The sequence below is a fragment of the Plectrocnemia conspersa genome, unplaced genomic scaffold (assembly GCF_051122295.1).
Source record: "Plectrocnemia conspersa isolate PC_06_02 unplaced genomic scaffold, ASM5112229v1 ptg000014l, whole genome shotgun sequence".
NCBI classification, from domain to species: domain Eukaryota; kingdom Metazoa; phylum Arthropoda; class Insecta; order Trichoptera; family Polycentropodidae; genus Plectrocnemia; species Plectrocnemia conspersa.
In genome coordinates, this window is record NW_028277178.1 from 28,451,415 (window position 1) to 28,469,169 (window position 17,755).

At 32.7% G+C, this 17,755-nt stretch overlaps 1 protein-coding gene across 1 annotated transcript in view; it reads left to right on the plus strand.

The window, feature by feature from the left end:
* Positions 1-17,755, plus strand: part of p130CAS (Serine_rich_CAS and FAT-like_CAS_C domain-containing protein p130CAS) — a 41,003-nt gene that overhangs the window by 5,684 nt on the left and 17,564 nt on the right. The gene's annotated exons all lie outside the window — the stretch shown is intronic.

Genomic DNA, 17,755 nt, shown 5'->3' on the forward strand with positions numbered 1-17,755 from the left:
TATATATACATTTATCTTTACATAACGACTTTTCTTAAAATAAATTATCTTAAAAACATTTAATTAAAGCAAATATTTATGTTTTAAAATATTTTGGACAAATATGTAAATACGTTCCGATAATGACTGAAAGCATGTGACCGTTGTTAATCATTTTTCATTAGATGTTATCGTCGTTGGAACGGATTGTGAATAATGGTCTTTAGAAATTTCTGACGTCACTACTAGCAGCACCTGTTTTTTTTTCAATTTCTTTTTGCCAAATACTTTGCATATCTATGACTTACAAGATGACAATTCTAAACTAGCTTCGTCAAAAACTAGCATAACTAAGAATGACAATATTTATATATATGTATATATATATAAAACTAGGTATTTTAAATTATATTACGATGAGGGTTGAGAGTGACATTATCATTCACATACATTGTAACCATTTGTATGATTACATTGATTTTTTTCTATGCGATATGACTTGCATTTTTACACACAGGAAACGGGCCAATTTTTATTTATAGCAATATAACTTATTAAATACGGAATTATTCGCAATGAAAAATTTATAAAAAAATACACTGAGATCCATTTTTTCTTCTTATATAAATATGTACTATATTGTAGATATTTTATTATCAAGTTTGTGTTGCTTGTTTTATAATTTTGAGTACTGATAATTTGAAAACACAAAAGGCGAGGTCTCTATATCTATCAGTAACACGATAATTGCATTTTAAAACCAATCGCAAATTGATGTAAATACGTAGAATCATAAAGGTAAACATAACGTTCCTAGGTCATAACATGATAGTGTTTACTGTATTAAAGATACATATTTTAATGACCATATTTATGGAAAACTACAAGTGCTTCAACTCAGATAATGTTGTATAAGATTTTTAATTTTCTCTTTAAGTGCTAGTTTTTCACCAAGATGATGAACATTCTTTCCTGCCTTTGATTTTACACCACTCAAGTAAAATACGGGTGCAATTTATCTGCATTAATGTAATTATAGAAAGGAAGGAAGCCCTCTAGTTAAAGCTTTCGATGCACGAATGCGTTCATATGACAAACAGTGATTAATTGAGACATGGGGGTAAAACGATCGATGTCCAAGGGCTAATCGGTTTAAACGAAGCAATTGGTAAGGTGACGAGGCGGAAGGACGAGTTTTTAAAATTAATGTACACTCGTTTGCATACATATGCGCATTGTACAAGGAAAAAACGCCTCCAGAAGAGAGGTCCTTGCCATCTGATTTTTTCGTCCTCTCAAAGTACACCACATTGAACTGTATAATCATTTTATTGTGTCCATTATAGTTGCAAGTTTGCGTGATTCACATACTTGACATGACTTTGTGTGATTAATTAAGTCACGCAACGAGTCATGTTGCAAAAATTAAATTTTTTTAAGTTAGGTAATTGGATTCGTAACAAAAACTGACACGGAAATAATTGATTAATCCGCCACAATTAAAAGCGCGGTTAATCTATAGCTTATGAGTCTACAACGTGCGGCTCGCGAGCCGCACGGGGCTCTTTTTTAAAATGCATGATTGAAACGATGTATATGTCATTTTGTATTACAATATGTATTACAAATATCACATGAATCATTTAATAATGTATTTTGTTCAATGTTACTCAACAGAACTCTCATTTATTTCACGTCGAAAGCATATTCTTGATGTAAGTGATTCGGTGTTTGTGCTTATATATTCTTGATAATTTTGGGTTAGGGTTTAGCGCCTGTCTTTTTTATTGTTTAATAAATATCTAGTTAGACATCATTAAGGTATTTGTGATTTAAAAATTAAAAAAAATTGACAATATATGGAATATAGAAGGTTCGCTTTCTGTGGCGGAGATATGTAACACATTCTTTTGTGTTTGGCACCGACCATTCGAAGTGTTTTTAAATCGTGTAATGGTTTGAATCATTTGTATAATATAACGTCAAATTTTATCGCAACAATCACGGGTTGTCCCTATATATTTATTTTTTAATCAAAGATTTATTTTCTACTATAATTAACTAAAAATATAATTATAGCAAGAGTATCTATATTACTATTATACAATAAAAAAACACTTTTTTAATAGTAGTAAAATTATACTTTAAAAATACAAAATTATTATATATAACATATTTCAAGTGATAATTAAGTTTAATCACACTGAAGTAATGTTTATGCACGTGAATCAAAACTCACTTATTTATTTAAAAATTAAATAAGTTTTTGTATGTAAGTGTATCATATACCATGTAGAGTACAGTAGACCCCCCAATAACACGGTAATTTGGGTGCGTGTAGTTGGGGGTTAAGAAAATACAATTTTTTGCAATACGCACGTATGAATCAGCCTCGTGTGGTGAGATATTCTCGCTTTTGCTCGCTCTCACATAAAGTACCGAATTTCTCAAATTTACAGTGTTATTGGGGGGTCTACTGTAATATCTATATTTGCCTATTCTGTCTTTTTTGTTTTTCCTTATATAAGCGAAACACCCGATAATTGTGTGCCAAAAATATTTATTTGCTTATTAATTTCGAATAATTATGTATTACATCATCACTTTGACAAAAGCCCAAATATTTGTTCTAGCACACGTAGAAGTATGTGTTCTTAGAAGTTAATTGTTTAGTTCACAGTGTTTTAAATTGTCACGTACAGCTGTGTAAATTATTTTTCTTTAAAAAATAATTCAGATTGTGCAATATGCGCAGTTTCTTGTATTTTATGATTAAAACAAGTGCTAAGTCTTATAACAAAGCTAAATATTGAGCGTATTAAAATTACATTAAATTGGATAATGATTGAAAGTAATATCCTTGATAGGCCATTGATGTATTATATATCATTATAAAATCTAATCCTGTCCTTGCTCTCTAACCGTGAAAAGAACGAGCTTGCTCTCCAATTTAAATCTGATCTCTTTCTTCTAGTTTTTTTTTTTTGATTTCCAATCAAAAACGAAGGTCAAGCGTGTCTAAGTCATCAGACAGTTGCGAAAGCCCTTGGCACGAGCTACTCGATCTGAACATCAGATAAGTTACGTATCCGTGGCGCTATATTGAAATAATTGTTGAGAGAAAAAAGGTCGCGAACAATACGATGAGATTGCCATGAGACGGCCAAGACTCTCGTCGCCAGTTGGCGGTGTCCTTTTAAGGAATCGGACACCAGGTCCAAGTCTCCGAGAGCCGGTTACTACTACCGTCTTCTAGCTTTTTGTAACCCTTCGGGCCCTACGCACGATACGTGATGAAACTCGGTTCTCGTATACGCCGAAACGTGCCTTGACAATAAATTAATATGACTCAGCGATCCTCTCAGCGGTACAATATATGTATAATGGTCCTTTCGACACCGTTAAACGACCACTTTCGCGACTCAGGGCCGGTGCCAGGTTAAGGTACGCCCTTGGATCGCGATGGATACAAACAACCCCGCTCTGATGGATGACCCGAGCGGTTAATATATATGGCAAACTTATAAATTTCGGATCGGTCGACGCCTAGCTTAGTTACAGATGCGTCCGAACACCTATTGCTTCTAACCTATCAATTTGCAATATGAAATTATGGCAGTAATGTTTAGCTCCGGGGCAGAACAGGTTGGTTAGTTCGTGAGAGAAACGGCTCTCGATTCCTTTCTGGTCTCGTTCTTCTTCTGCAGCCGCTGTAGAATCGGATGGACCACTCTCTTATCTCTCAAGGGGTTAATGATAAAATAATGTTTATCCAGATGTTTGCGCTTCGGCCCTGGGAAGATCGGTTGTTGCACCACTAAGCAAACACTTTGTTTGACATACCTGTGAAAATGTGTGTTTAGTTATATACGTGACTGATAATCGCAGTTGCACACGGCGAACGACCTCAATACCGAAGATCTGATAACTTCTTTTAAAGCAAGAACGATTCCACACTTACAGCTAACTACTGTATTAACTAAACAACACTTTCAACTCAATTTATATTATGATATTCATCCGTGAGATAGGAAAAATGTAGGAAAATCTCATCTGTGATAATCAATCAGAATTATAATTATATAATAATCATCAATTTCTTCCCAGACAAAGTATTGAAAAGTATGGAATATAAACCCAGACTTTTCGGTATAAAAATCATTACAAAAATTATATTTAATTGTATTATTGTAATTAGGGATTCCAATCCCGGGATCCCGAATCCCGGGATCCCGGGATCCCGAACGATTTTCAATACCCGATGAGTCCCGGGATTATAAAACATAATCCCGAATTTTTCGGATTGGTTGATTTATCAAGCACAATCGAATTATTATTGACAACATCGTTATATTTCGTGTACAAACTTGCGCGAGTTGCACGTGTCATCTGTGAATCTTTGAGGCTGTGAGTCTGAACGTGCTTTTTCAGCAGCAGGCTGCTTAGGAACCAAAATCAGATCAAGGCTAAATGATAAAACACTTGATGCTTTGATGTTACTTCGTGAGTTTTATTCAAAATAATGTTTTCAATTAATTGTGTCTTTGAATGTACATACCTATGTACATTCATTGTCAAAAGTTAATTTTTTTCTTCTCAAATAAATATATAACCTTCCCTTTTTTATTTTTATTATATTATTTTCTATTTTAAGTCTAAGACTAAAATTATACGTACTTTATACATTGTACGTTATAAAAAACAGATGTAAAACGATATTGTATTATTCATTTTAAATTATTTTTATCGATAAAATAACATGAAAATTATCCCGGGACTGGTCCCGGGATCCCGGGATCGACTAAGTGCAATACCGAAATCCCGGGATCAAAATTTTGGCCCGGGATTGGAATCCCTAATTGTAATGCTTTATGATATTATCAAATTTTTTATGGCAATATTGAGTTTCGTCTTTCAGTTTTTCACCAAAACTGTGACAAAATCTCAATGCGAATATTCAAGTAGACGTCGTTTATACCGATTTTGAGAAGGCTTTCAATAAGGTTTGTCATGGGCTATTATTAGTAATTTAGATTCTCTATGGAAATCGGCTTCCGTTATTCTTCTGCCCTTTAGTGTCGTAAAGTGCCAAACTGTGTTATTTTCTCCATCCCCTGGCCCTAGTTATCAGTTTATTCCTACAATCGCAGCGGGAATATTTTAGCTAGAGAAACTTCCACTAAATATCTCGGAAACACTTTTGAGAGCAAGTGGAGGTTCTCTCTACGCGTAAGCGACGTCTGTGATAAATCTTCCATGATGTTCAGCTGTCAGCGGTCCGTTGACCACAGATGGTCATTGAGAGAATTGTGATGCTCCGCAGAGTAATTTGAAAAATACATAAAAATTGTTTAATAAAATGTTTTATTATATTCTGAATCGACTATCATTTAATTTTTAATTTTCGCCTAATTAGATTGGGCGTTAATTTAAAGCCCAGATAAGCGATACAACTATGAAGTAAAATATTTAACGGCCGTTTCAAACCTGTTCAGATGACGGGCTGCAAAGCGCATCGGTCATAAAAGTCTAGTAAGAAATCAGCCTAAGTTAATTACGTCCCCAGATGGTCGTAACTGCCCGTGCCAGAAATAAATGGGCGAGCACTAAGTTTCTCTCACGGAAAAAACATATTTAAAATGTTACTTTTATGAAAAAATCTTGGTTGCAAAGTGTATCGGTCATAAAAGTTGAGTTAAAAAAACAGGCTAATCCAATTACATCCCCAGATCGTTGTAACTGGCAGTGTCAGAAATTAATGGGCGAGCACTAAGTTACCCTCGTGGGAAAACAAGTACCATTTCATGTTTAAAATGTTCCTTTAATAAAAAAATCTTGGTTGCTATCCGCGTGCTTCAATATTTTGATTTTAGTTCCGTAAGATCCGAAACGTTGGCGACCGCTGCTATATGATACTATAGTTCCCAGCATTCTTGAATCTGGATCAATAAATTGAAAAATATTTGGTTATTATCCGTTCTTGTACCGTTGTACCCCAGCACTTTTCTTTTATGATCGTTGGGATACGATTCGCTGACTTCTCGCAGAAAGTTGTATATTGCTAAGCATTTATTCGAATTACTGAAGATTGCTGTTGACAATCAAACTGTTCTCGAGGAATTCCAGTTTTAGTTTCCGGAACGTTTTTCAAATTTTATATGTAAAAGTCTTTTTATTTTAAATTAATTTTTTTTAAAAATTAACCTACATTAAAAATTACTTTTTTTTTTTTTAAATTAACACATTAAAAGTTTACAATATATGTACATCTTCGAGAATCACGATCACGCCCTCTTTTGATGACCGTTAGGGCCAGGACGTCTGCATAAACCGACTCGCCTATGGATGTCGCCATCCGGCTCCTTAATACTTAAAGCTGGTCCAGTTCGTATCATTTAATTTTAATATTTTCTTGTTTATTTCTATATACTATTTTTTGTGTTTTGAAATAATACTATATATTGACCGTCGTGACGCATTGGGGTAGCCTGTTAGGCCACTGTGGTCTTAATTTAATTTAAATAAATAATAAATACACTTCGTTGCTTTTTTTTGTGCACAAAATTATGCCTTGGCTTAAAAACATCATTAGATTTTTACTACTATTATTTTGTGTATCATTAAATTCAATTTTATACAAAATTTTGTCTTGAAATTTGACGTTATGTTCTGAAAATAGTTGCTTAAAGATTTTCAAGTCATTTCATCAAGATTTTTGGAGCCTTATGGAACCAAAATATTGTCAAGCAAACTTCGAGCTAAAAATGTTGGCTGTACTAATTTAAAGACGACAGAGCTCACCGCTTGCTGCTTTATAAGGTGCAAACAGATTTTCTTCTCTATAGTTCAACAAAAACATTTAATTTATTTTAGCTAAATTTTGGCCAAAATCTCTGCTTAAACCGTTCTTCTAATGTTGCCAGTGTTATTATTTCAATAATATGGTAACACTGGTGTCTTTTTGACAATTATATAGATATTTTAAAGCTTAATAAATCACGATAGATATACAGTTGTAAGCTAAAAAGAGTTGCGTTGACTTTAAACTTTTGGATAGAATAAGATTTGTAAATTTAAGACTCCAGAGTTCAAGCTTTTCGGAGACCAGTGGAACAAAAACATTTAGTTTATTTTAGGGAATTATTAGTCCAAATCTCGGAGTTTTTTCAATGTTGCCATAGTGTAATTATTTTAATACTATGGCAACCCTTGCTTATTTTTTGACAGTAAAATAAACAGTTTAAAGATTTATGCCTTACAGTTGATTAAACGTTTTTAACTGAAAAGAGACCATAATGTTCTGAATAGCATATAAATATATAGGTTTTGAATTCATGCTTTTCTGGTATTAGTCAAAATTAATAAGTTTAATGCATATTTCAAAGCTCCACAGCTCACTATAGAATTAACGCTGTACGCTGAAATGCATTTACCTATAAATTCCAAACAAAATAGGCAGAGCAAATTTATTTCGTCAGAGCTCACCTTTTGAGAGTTTTGCTGCTTCATAAATCATATAGTTAACATAAAAATATATTTTTGTGAATCGTTCATTTTTATTTAAAATTATATATGCATTTCGTTCCGATATATATACACTGATAGTTTGATTAAATTTAATGCAAAATAACATTGCATAACATTCGCTAAATCATGATGATTAAACAGATGGAATTCGCCAATGGCGAATCATCATAATTGGCATGATACACAGCGTGACACAAATCAATTCTGGACCTAACTGTTCTCTATGGTCAACGACTTGAATGTGTACAATAAAAAAACATGTAAAAAAACTTGGGTGCTCAACAAATCGTTAATAACGATGTCTTGTCACAATATGCACTTTCAAGGTGCTGCCTTGCGAGTGCCTTCTTCACTTGACAAGGGTTTGGCCCTTGATGACTTTATCCACTTATCTGAAGCTCGCATCCGACTTATGAATGCAGATTCACAAATGTGATCTTTTAAAAATATTTGATACATCTTATGGATATAACGAGCTGTAAGGGTCGTAAATCGTCAACCCACGCGTGAGTATCGACATAGCAAGTGTTACTATTGAACCATTCAAAACTATAAATTTCAATATGCTTATCCCACGTACCGAGTCTTTTCAGACCAGTCTCTCCCACTTGTGAATGAATTCGCGAAACGCGTGGGATCGATCCGCGTAAAGCACCAAACGGTGGCACAACGTGGGTTCCATGCTTGCGAATCAGAGGTTTCGACTTTAGAAATATTTAAACTTTCCGTTCAGGTGTCGATCGAACTTTCACCGAAGCGCAGCTAGTCGATCAGACTTGACGATTTGGTGTGAAAAATTCCAAAAATCTAGGACGTACGATTCGCAGAGACATTTTGCGGTATTTCACCCAGCAATGCGGCGTGCATTCGTTTACCGCTATTGGTATCAGTGATCGAAGCCATCTTTAGACGCTTTCAATGCCGAAGAAGCACATATTTCGCCATTTATGGCCCTTGACAGCCGCAAGTGTCACGGTCAGGTTCTTCGCCGGCTTTCTTTCGCATTCTCGAAAAAGTCTGAGACCGAGATTTTCCTGGTTGGAAAAGTGGATAAAATTTTTTTTGCGAATCGCACGGGCGGTTCTCTGAGGTGGGCAGTGTCTACGTTTGCTAGATGGTGGAAAGCTACTTATTTGGCGAAGCAGCCTTCGCAAGACCTGGAATCGAAACCAGTCTCTGTGCGGTTCATTGGAAATGGATGACCCTTCTAGAGTCGTGCAAATTGAAGCTGACGTCAGCGTTTGTGTTTAATTGACGATTCAATGCTCGTGTGCGATTTGTCCAAAATGTGAAGGTGGTCACGACAGGACGATACACTGACTAATCCTCCATATATATATATAATTTAATAAGCTTCTGCCCATTGTCGTTATTTTCATGTCTACTAAGCATAAATCAACTACAGTTCATTTGTGTCAAAGAACAACAATTAACATACCAAATATAAACATGTTTTTTAATACTTCAAACGTTTTTTTTGTTCCAATATATTAATCCGTTTATCATCTCATACACAGCATCCATAAATATTTGATTCATATCCTTCTATTGTACATCTACCGAAACATTAAAGTATGATACTTCCAATCTCCTATAGAGCTCATTTGACCCATAAATCAATGGTTTATTGCGCTTATTATATGTATTATGAACAACCTAATAAGAATGTTACAAGTACCTTTATGAGGTCTTCATGGTATTAAATATCTCGTGTACTTAATGGATATTTATGACAGCCATAGGTAGATCCATTTCGTCCCGGTTTTTATTACAAGGCTCGATCCTTTTTTTTATTACCATCGCGTACCTCTTAGATACACATATTTATATTTAGATACTTAATTACAAAGTTCAAGCTCTTTATCTGCGTATATTACAGTGATATTATCTTGGTGACCCCAAATCACAAGGTCGTATAATACATATTTTTGTAGTAAAATATACATTTTCTGAGGGTTATATTTTATAATAATTTTGATTCAATAATATATTGTAACACTAGAATTTGCCATACCGGTATTACCGGTTGTACCGAAAATATTTTTTTATTTTTTAAATCAGTACATTTTATTTGAAAAAATCACTGATTAATTTAATTTTATTATGTACTCTCAATTAAGTATTGCAATACCGGTAGTGCCCGTATTGGGGCAAAAAATTATCTTCGGTACTACCGGTATTACAAAATAAAATATCGGTAGTACCGAAAATATTTATCTTATTTATTGAAAACGATGTCATCGAAAATCTTATATAAATTATGTTATTAAAACGATAAAAAAAAAAATGTTATGAAAACGATAAAAAATATACGAAAATCACGATGCCCATATTGCTTGAAAGCAATTAAATAATTATATATAAATCAAGTTTGATTTAAAAAAACATCAGTTAAAACATTTTAACCTATCTTTAGTTGGTAACAGAAAAAACATGTATTTAATGCAATTTTTATTTAAATATAATTATTGCGATTTACTCTTTGCTAATATTCCATGGACTATTAGGAAAAAAATTGTCTGAATGGAAATAAAAAAATATAAATAGTAATAATTTCGTGTATGCTATACATGTTTTCACTTCGCCAGCCATCCCTATTACAAAAAAAGGCTCAGACATTTCTCTGTTACATATCAGAATTACTGGGAGCAACTAGGTACCATTACATTTGCCTGAGATAAAGCAAATGTATTTATTTTATGTTGACACGTTGTGCATATTCAAAAATATCGAACATGTTATATTAAATTTTAAAAATTTGCACTGAAATATACATTTTATTCTATGCTTTTGCTTTCAAGTAATGTGGGCATCGTCATTTTTGTAGTTCTAAGCCACGAAAATATCGTTTTTAATGAATAAGATGACCGTACTTATATAAAAAAAAAATTTGGTACTACCGGTATTTAATTTTGTAATACCGGTAGTACCGAAGGGCAATTTTGCCCCAATACCGGTATTATCGTATCTACAATATTGATTATCGTACCAATACCGGTATTATAGTATACCCAATACCGGTATTATCGTATCTACGATATTGCAATCCCTAATTAAAAGTATACTTAATAAGTTTAAAATTTTTAAAACATTATTTATTAAAAAATTAATAATTTAAAAAAAAAATAAAAAAATTCGCATATGATAGGACAAATTGTCTGTAACTTTAGTTCAGAAAATACTGGACAACCCCTTTAAGGGCTATCCAGTATTTACGTATTTTATATTTTATAATATTTACATGAACATTTATAACTCAAATTGAATTAATGTTTCTTTTAACGTGAGTAGAAATAAATAAGTACCTATACGAGAGATAAATCATTCGAAAATAAATATTATTGTAATATTTTAAAATTAATATTAAATATGCAATACTTAAATTAAAATAATATAACTAAATAACAAAAAATATCACAATCATCAATCATATAAATATGTTTTTTTTATATTAAATACGACGCATTTTGAACAAAGTTTTTTAATATTCTTATAAGGTTTTTTCGGATAATAATCGTAACTAACAAAAAATAATGAGTAATATAATTTATTGGAATAAATTGGCAACTGGTGCTCTGGCCCGGCCCCCTGGTATAAAAATTTAGGAGGCATCCAGAAGCAGTTTAAAAAAAAAAAAATTTGGCACCTGAATTTACGAAAACATTTAGTGTTTTAATTAAATATATCGAAGCAATAGTTGCCGGATCAATAAAGATGATTATTTTTTCAGTCAAATAATTAAAATAATAATAATAATGACAATACCGGTATTGAAAATCCCTGTATTTATTCAATCCCTATGTATCACCAAGAGATGTTTGTTTTTATTTCTTTCATTGTATGATATAACAATGGAAAGCAATTTTATTGAATTGGGGCGACATAATACTAAATTGTTTATTTACAGTATGCACTTGGGGTACTTTTCCCATTCTATTGTGTTTCACCGCAACACGTGCTACCCTATCGATTTCAGTAGTCATAAACATTTTTCATAAAAAACGATAGCTTCCGTAGCCAAAAACAGCTTTGCAACACTCGCACTACTAAATATAGAGTTGGTTCATTTGAAACAATAACTTCTTCCTGACGCCAGAAATATCTTAACTACTAGGTATTCCACCGAATTCCGGTTAATATTTATCATGAGCCCGGCTAATTTAATATTAGTTACAACTACAACTTATTATCTTGCGCAAGTTTCGAAAAGTTCAGAGTGACTAAGCTCAAAGGAGTGTCCGACGTTTGTTCAGGGTAAATATTTTTATCTTGGTATGTGTGTGAGTAATAAAATGTTCTGATAAGGTTTATACTTTTGAAAAAGCTATACAATTCGTATCACTCCGGGTGATCAATCTTGACTTAATCTATAAGATTAATATTTGCTTTAACTGAAGGTAATTCAATATGTGTATACGTTAAAGCTGGATTTCAACAGCTTATATATTTAGCCCTTTGACTTTGACGGTTGTTCAGTTATGTGTATTATGTTATATTTTAACCCTCTTGAGTCCCTTGTATTAGACATCAGTTTTTACTGGCAGCTCCTATGTCTCAAAATTAATAATATAAAATTTCAATAAAAAAAATTAAATTCTGGTAATAAATAAATATTAATTTAATTAAAATATTTTACATTTTTTGAATCAATATAATATAAATATATTATTTAACTTCTAAAGTTAGTTATGCCAAAATATAATTTATTTTATATAATATAAAAAAAATATTTTTTTTATATTTAATGATCATTAAATTATTAATTTAAATATATATTTATTCAAAATGGCTTTGGACTTGGGCAATACTTATTAAAAAAACTTCGGACTACAGAGGGTTAATATTATCGCAGTGAAGGTTATGATTGATAGTTTTTTTTTAACATTTATACAATAACACCATAATTTTCAAGCTCCCGCTTTATTCAAGTCATAAGGGTCTCTTGTGAAACAAGAGCACTCGCTCCTCATAACTTCCGCATTAATTATGGAGCGTTTCAAAGCGTACTCGGATATGGTTTGAAAATTTATGTCGCAAATGACCTCGGTGAATTTTCGCAACCTTCTCACATATGCAAATGCCAGGCCCTTTACTCGGCGAAAGGCGGGAGGTATAAATTGTACTTCTTTTTTGTTTCATATTTCACTTATTGGCCATTAACTTTCACTGGAATATGTTGTATACTTTAATGGGATCGTCGGAAGAGCTTATTTTAATTAGTGGTTCGAAAAATTCTTAAGCTCAGAATACATAAGCTCATTAGAGTGTCGGGAAAAGGCGGAAATCCATGGCGGCGTTCGATGTCTTAAATAAACCTGACTATATATAAAACAATTATTTTCAACACACATGTCAGTGAATCGTATCTTTGCTAAAATCTGAACTGATCCAATAATAGGTGGCGCTTTATATGTCTCTTTCTATCCACTCGAGCGACTGTGATAAGTTAACTGAAAATAAATGTCTGATCTTATCGCAGATCGCAGATCACAGCGCACCCTAGCAACCTTTCCCGAGGGTAGTATTTTATATTTCAAAAGGGAGAAGGGAATTGAGAGAAGCACTCGGCTAGTCAACGAGCGTGCCTTCATTGATTTTTTATAAGCCAACTGTTGGTACTCAGTCTGAGTGGGCGGACAATTATGCACAGTGACTCGAATCAGAAGTCCAGGTGCGAGTAGTCGCAGTTCATTCATATTGCCGAGAGTTACTACAAGTTCACGTAGGCGGAGAGGGCGGAACACCAACAGCTGATTCACTACGAGGGAGAGGAAAGGGTGGGCGTAAGCTCAGCTCGAAGGATGGGGCGCTTCTGGCAGACTAATAACGAGCAGACTTTGCTCGTTGCGGCAATAGCACGTTCTGGATTTATATATTTTTTATGTCAGCTTGTAGCAAAATCTGGAAATATGAAGGACTCATTGTCTATCTTCAAACGTTTTATTAAGGGATTTTTTATTATTTATACTTGTATATATTATTATTACTTACAATTTTTACTATAAATATATAATAATTGAGTCCAATACGGTCATGAAAAAACGGGTTCACAATAAATTATATTTTGTTGAAAAATTATAATACGAGAGATCGGCGCACGAGGTGTCGCCGGTCGCGTGTATTCCCAGTGAGGTCCACCAAAGATCAAGCTGCCGTTACGTCAGTATTACCAGAGTGCCGCTTAACTATTAATATAAAATAAATCTTATAAGTTTAATATTTTATAATGGTAAGCTGGATTGCTCGTTGAGAAGTTAGATGCAAAAGGAGCGTTCTTGACGCTGAGATGGGAAAGAATAAAGGATGCAATCGCGAATCCCAATTCTACTCTAAAGCTCGAAATGTATTATCAGCACCAGTCAAATATTCGAAATCTTACTTATTAAATATGCTTCAAACCGGGGGTCGATAAACTGCGGCCCGCGGGCCGCAAGCGGCTTATTTTGATTTTAGCTAGGGCCATACGTGCTAATATGTGACTCAGTTGCAAAATATTTAAATAATAAATTTTATATAAATATAGAAATAAATGTATTCTTTGAATCAAATCTAAATTTCGTTAAAACATATTGCACAACTTTGCAATTTATTATTAACAACTCAGATATTAGATAGTTAAGTAGAGGTGCTGTTCGAATATTCGAATACTTCATCTATTTTTTATTCAATATTCGAGTAGTAAAAACTACGTATAATTAGGAACCCTAATTGTCACATCAGGAATTTCTCAAGGTTCTAATCTTGGCCTAATAATATTTCTTCTATTTATTAATTATAAATTCTTACTTTTAAATATAATCCATTGAGGATTGTAAAATATTCATATATTACTATTTAGCATAAAAACATGTCATTTTATGACATATACTAAGGAATGTACATCACTTAAATTTGATTATAAAATTGATAACAATGTGCTTTATCGCACAGAAGTGGTAACCGATTTGGGTGTCCTATTTCAAGAGAACTATATATTCCATCAGCACATAGAAAACATATGCAATTAAGATTTGTCTTTGGTTTCTATGATTTTAAACTTAGAAGTAAAAATTGTTCGATTTATATTGATCGTGTCAATTTTTTGTTGTATACAATACCTATTTATACATGTTCATAAAAAATTTAAGTAACAGCTGCATAAATTCCGAATTTGTTTTCCTTTATTATATGTGATATTACGGTTTTTTTCGTGGCGTGCGTTGCAGTGTTGCCAAATCTAAAAATGATGCGAAGCTTAATGCAACGCTAAATAAGATGACAACGTTTTTGTTATTAATAATTTGAAACTCAAGTTGCATTACTCTCTGGCTTGAAGCCAGACTTATTCAAAGCAGCACCTCATTGACGAGTCTCGTAATTAAATAGCGCCGCCTCAATTATGTCGCGATTAACATGAAACATACTGCGCACAACATGCACCACCGTGTTCAAGCATTCTAGGTCAGTTAGCAAACGCAAACAAATCTCGTTTCGAATGCGTTTTTCGACAGTCGGTATGTAAGAGTCGTAGAGCGGCGAAAAAGAAGGGAAAGGCTCTCTCCCTCATCTCGCGAGTAGGGGCAGAAGTGTTTTATTGATCCGCCGTTTGGGGGCGTAAAGGGGAGCCGGAGCCGTGTAGAAAGCGGGAGGACCATTATGAGACTTGATAAGGCAACTTCGGGCGCACTCAGTCAAATATTCATAATTGAATTTCATTCAACGTGGCCGCCTGCCACCAAACTTTGATCGTAAATTGCAGGTAAAAAGAATCCGTTACACTTTAAATTAATATAATCTTAATAAATCACGCTGATTGAAAGCTTACGAGTGGCAACACTCATGGCGTGGGTCGGCGACGAGCGATATTGTAAATATTTAATGGAGTATGATTATGCGCTTGATTGGATTAAACGGCGTGAATAAAATTCACGATCGTGTTTTGTATTTTTTTTGCTGGTCGATTAAGCGAACGTTATGGCCGAATGCGCGCGCATGCGTAGTAGCGTCGTTAATTTGACGTTTAGATGTCGAACGCAGATGACGCTTATTTCAAATGCAAATTGGATATTTCAATTTAAATTATAATTTTCTATTTTGTTAACCAAAAATATTTGCTTTTTTCATTTTTTTTTTAATAAACCATTTTAGATTGATTCCCAATCTATTTAGGAAAAGTTTATCTATATCAGGGACGAGCAACATTTTGAGGACCCTTCAAAGTATACTTCTCTAAACTAAACTTTTCCAATTAAATCTTAATCAAATCTGAAAATCAAATTCACAAACTTTAGAAAATATGTACAATATAATACATATGAAAGCATTTAATATAATTATTACTACAAATATAAATCATTACTTTTCAGATCCATGAGCGCAAATGTATTTAAACCGTAATTAAATACATCTACATGATGTTTTTAAAGTATTTTATCTTATACCGCCATTACTTGGAAGTAGAATTATTTTTATAAACGTTATCATTAATTTCAATGTATATGTATATAATAATAAACATTGTTGTTTACCAGTTTTATCCGAAACAGAATCGGAAGCCAAGATTTCATTTTTCCGTCATCTCTTTTGTTCATAAAATACGTTTGTCGATTTTTACTTCGTCTACAAAATATTTTTTAAATTTTGCAGTATTTTTATCTCATGTATTTTTTGATGTCTGATATGCTCTGAAAATCATTCGATATTATTTCTTTATCTTAATATCATTTCTTTATCTTTATCTTAGTTTTGAGTTGTGTTTTCTTAGTTTGTAAGGTTTTCTGCTTTGCATTAAAACGATGCTACTAGCGATTTTAATTGATCTGAGTAATAATGAGCAAATATTATTTTTTATCTATGTATATTTAGGAAAGGAGGATATTTGTCTTGTTCAACTCCTCTGTGAATTTAATATTAATATCTAAGTAGATTTTTCGGCAAATACGTCATCTGCATAGCATAGCGAATCTTTTGCCCTGTCCAAATAAAAGTCATTGTATTTTAAAGGTTTGAATTTCTTAACTATCTCGTCTACCATCATATTTCATTCTTTTTTGGTTTGCTACTGAGTAGTGTGTTTTTAACTGCGAATCTGTCAGTATATATTTTTTATTGCCAACAAATTAAATGGTCAGAATTTAATTCAACTTTGGGTCAGAATAAAAAGCAAATCACGGTCATAATTATATTATTCAGTGTCAGGACAAATAAAAATAGCATACGGTCAGAATAAAAATATGGAACGATCAGAATTCAAATATAGGACGATCAAGTGAATTTAAAAAAATATTATAACATTTATAAATATAAATGGGAAATATTTTTTTATTGTAGAAATACCTTATAAAATATCCCCCTCGCACCTAAACTGTTGGTCAAAATTTAAAAAGAATATTTAATTGTATGTAGGATGCGAAGGTATTGAGCGACGAATGAAGCGGGAATAACAACAGAGCGGCGGCGGAGAGCACGTTTCGCTTTTTGTGTTAATATTATATTTGCCATTGTTGCGAGCCCAACCATACAATTTAGCCCTAAAACACATAGATAATGATAATGCTGCCGACACGCGGTTGACAGATCGACCAGTTGTACCAATCTTATCATTACAGCAATAGCAACACTATTGTCAATTGAAAAAAGTGATTCTGACCATCTGTCAAAATAATTCTTACTATTTAAATTCTAATATACAATTTAAATTCTAACCATCTAATATTTATTCAGAATGATGTATTCTAACCATAATAGTAATACAATTCTGACCCGGGAAATATGAGCTTTTTTAGGTGCTAGTGTCGGGTGGCATTGTTGAATGCAAAATAGTACAGGTAGATGAAAAACAATTGTAGCAGGCAGTCGATTTTAAGTTTTAATAAGTGATGTTGGTTCCTCTCTAAATGCCTGAATGTGATTTGAAGTCTCTTTTTTGACTAAGTGAGCGTGAAGCTTTTTATGTTACTGAATCTTTAACAAATAGGAAACATAAAAAAGTAGTTTTATTTTAATATATTAAATTTTTAATTTTTTTAGAATTTTTTCACCAAGTTTTTACTATTTTTTAATTTTTTTGAACAGCCGCCATTTTGATCCATCAGGTTGGCTCACTAATTTAACCGAGCTATTTTTAAATTTCCTTTCAATTAAAACTACGTGTTTTCAAAAACCGTTAAAATTACTACTTTTTAGATCTTTTTTTGAATTTAAATTCAATATTAGTTTACATTATGACCAGTTTTAACTCACACGGGAGAAATACTAATGCAAGTCCAAT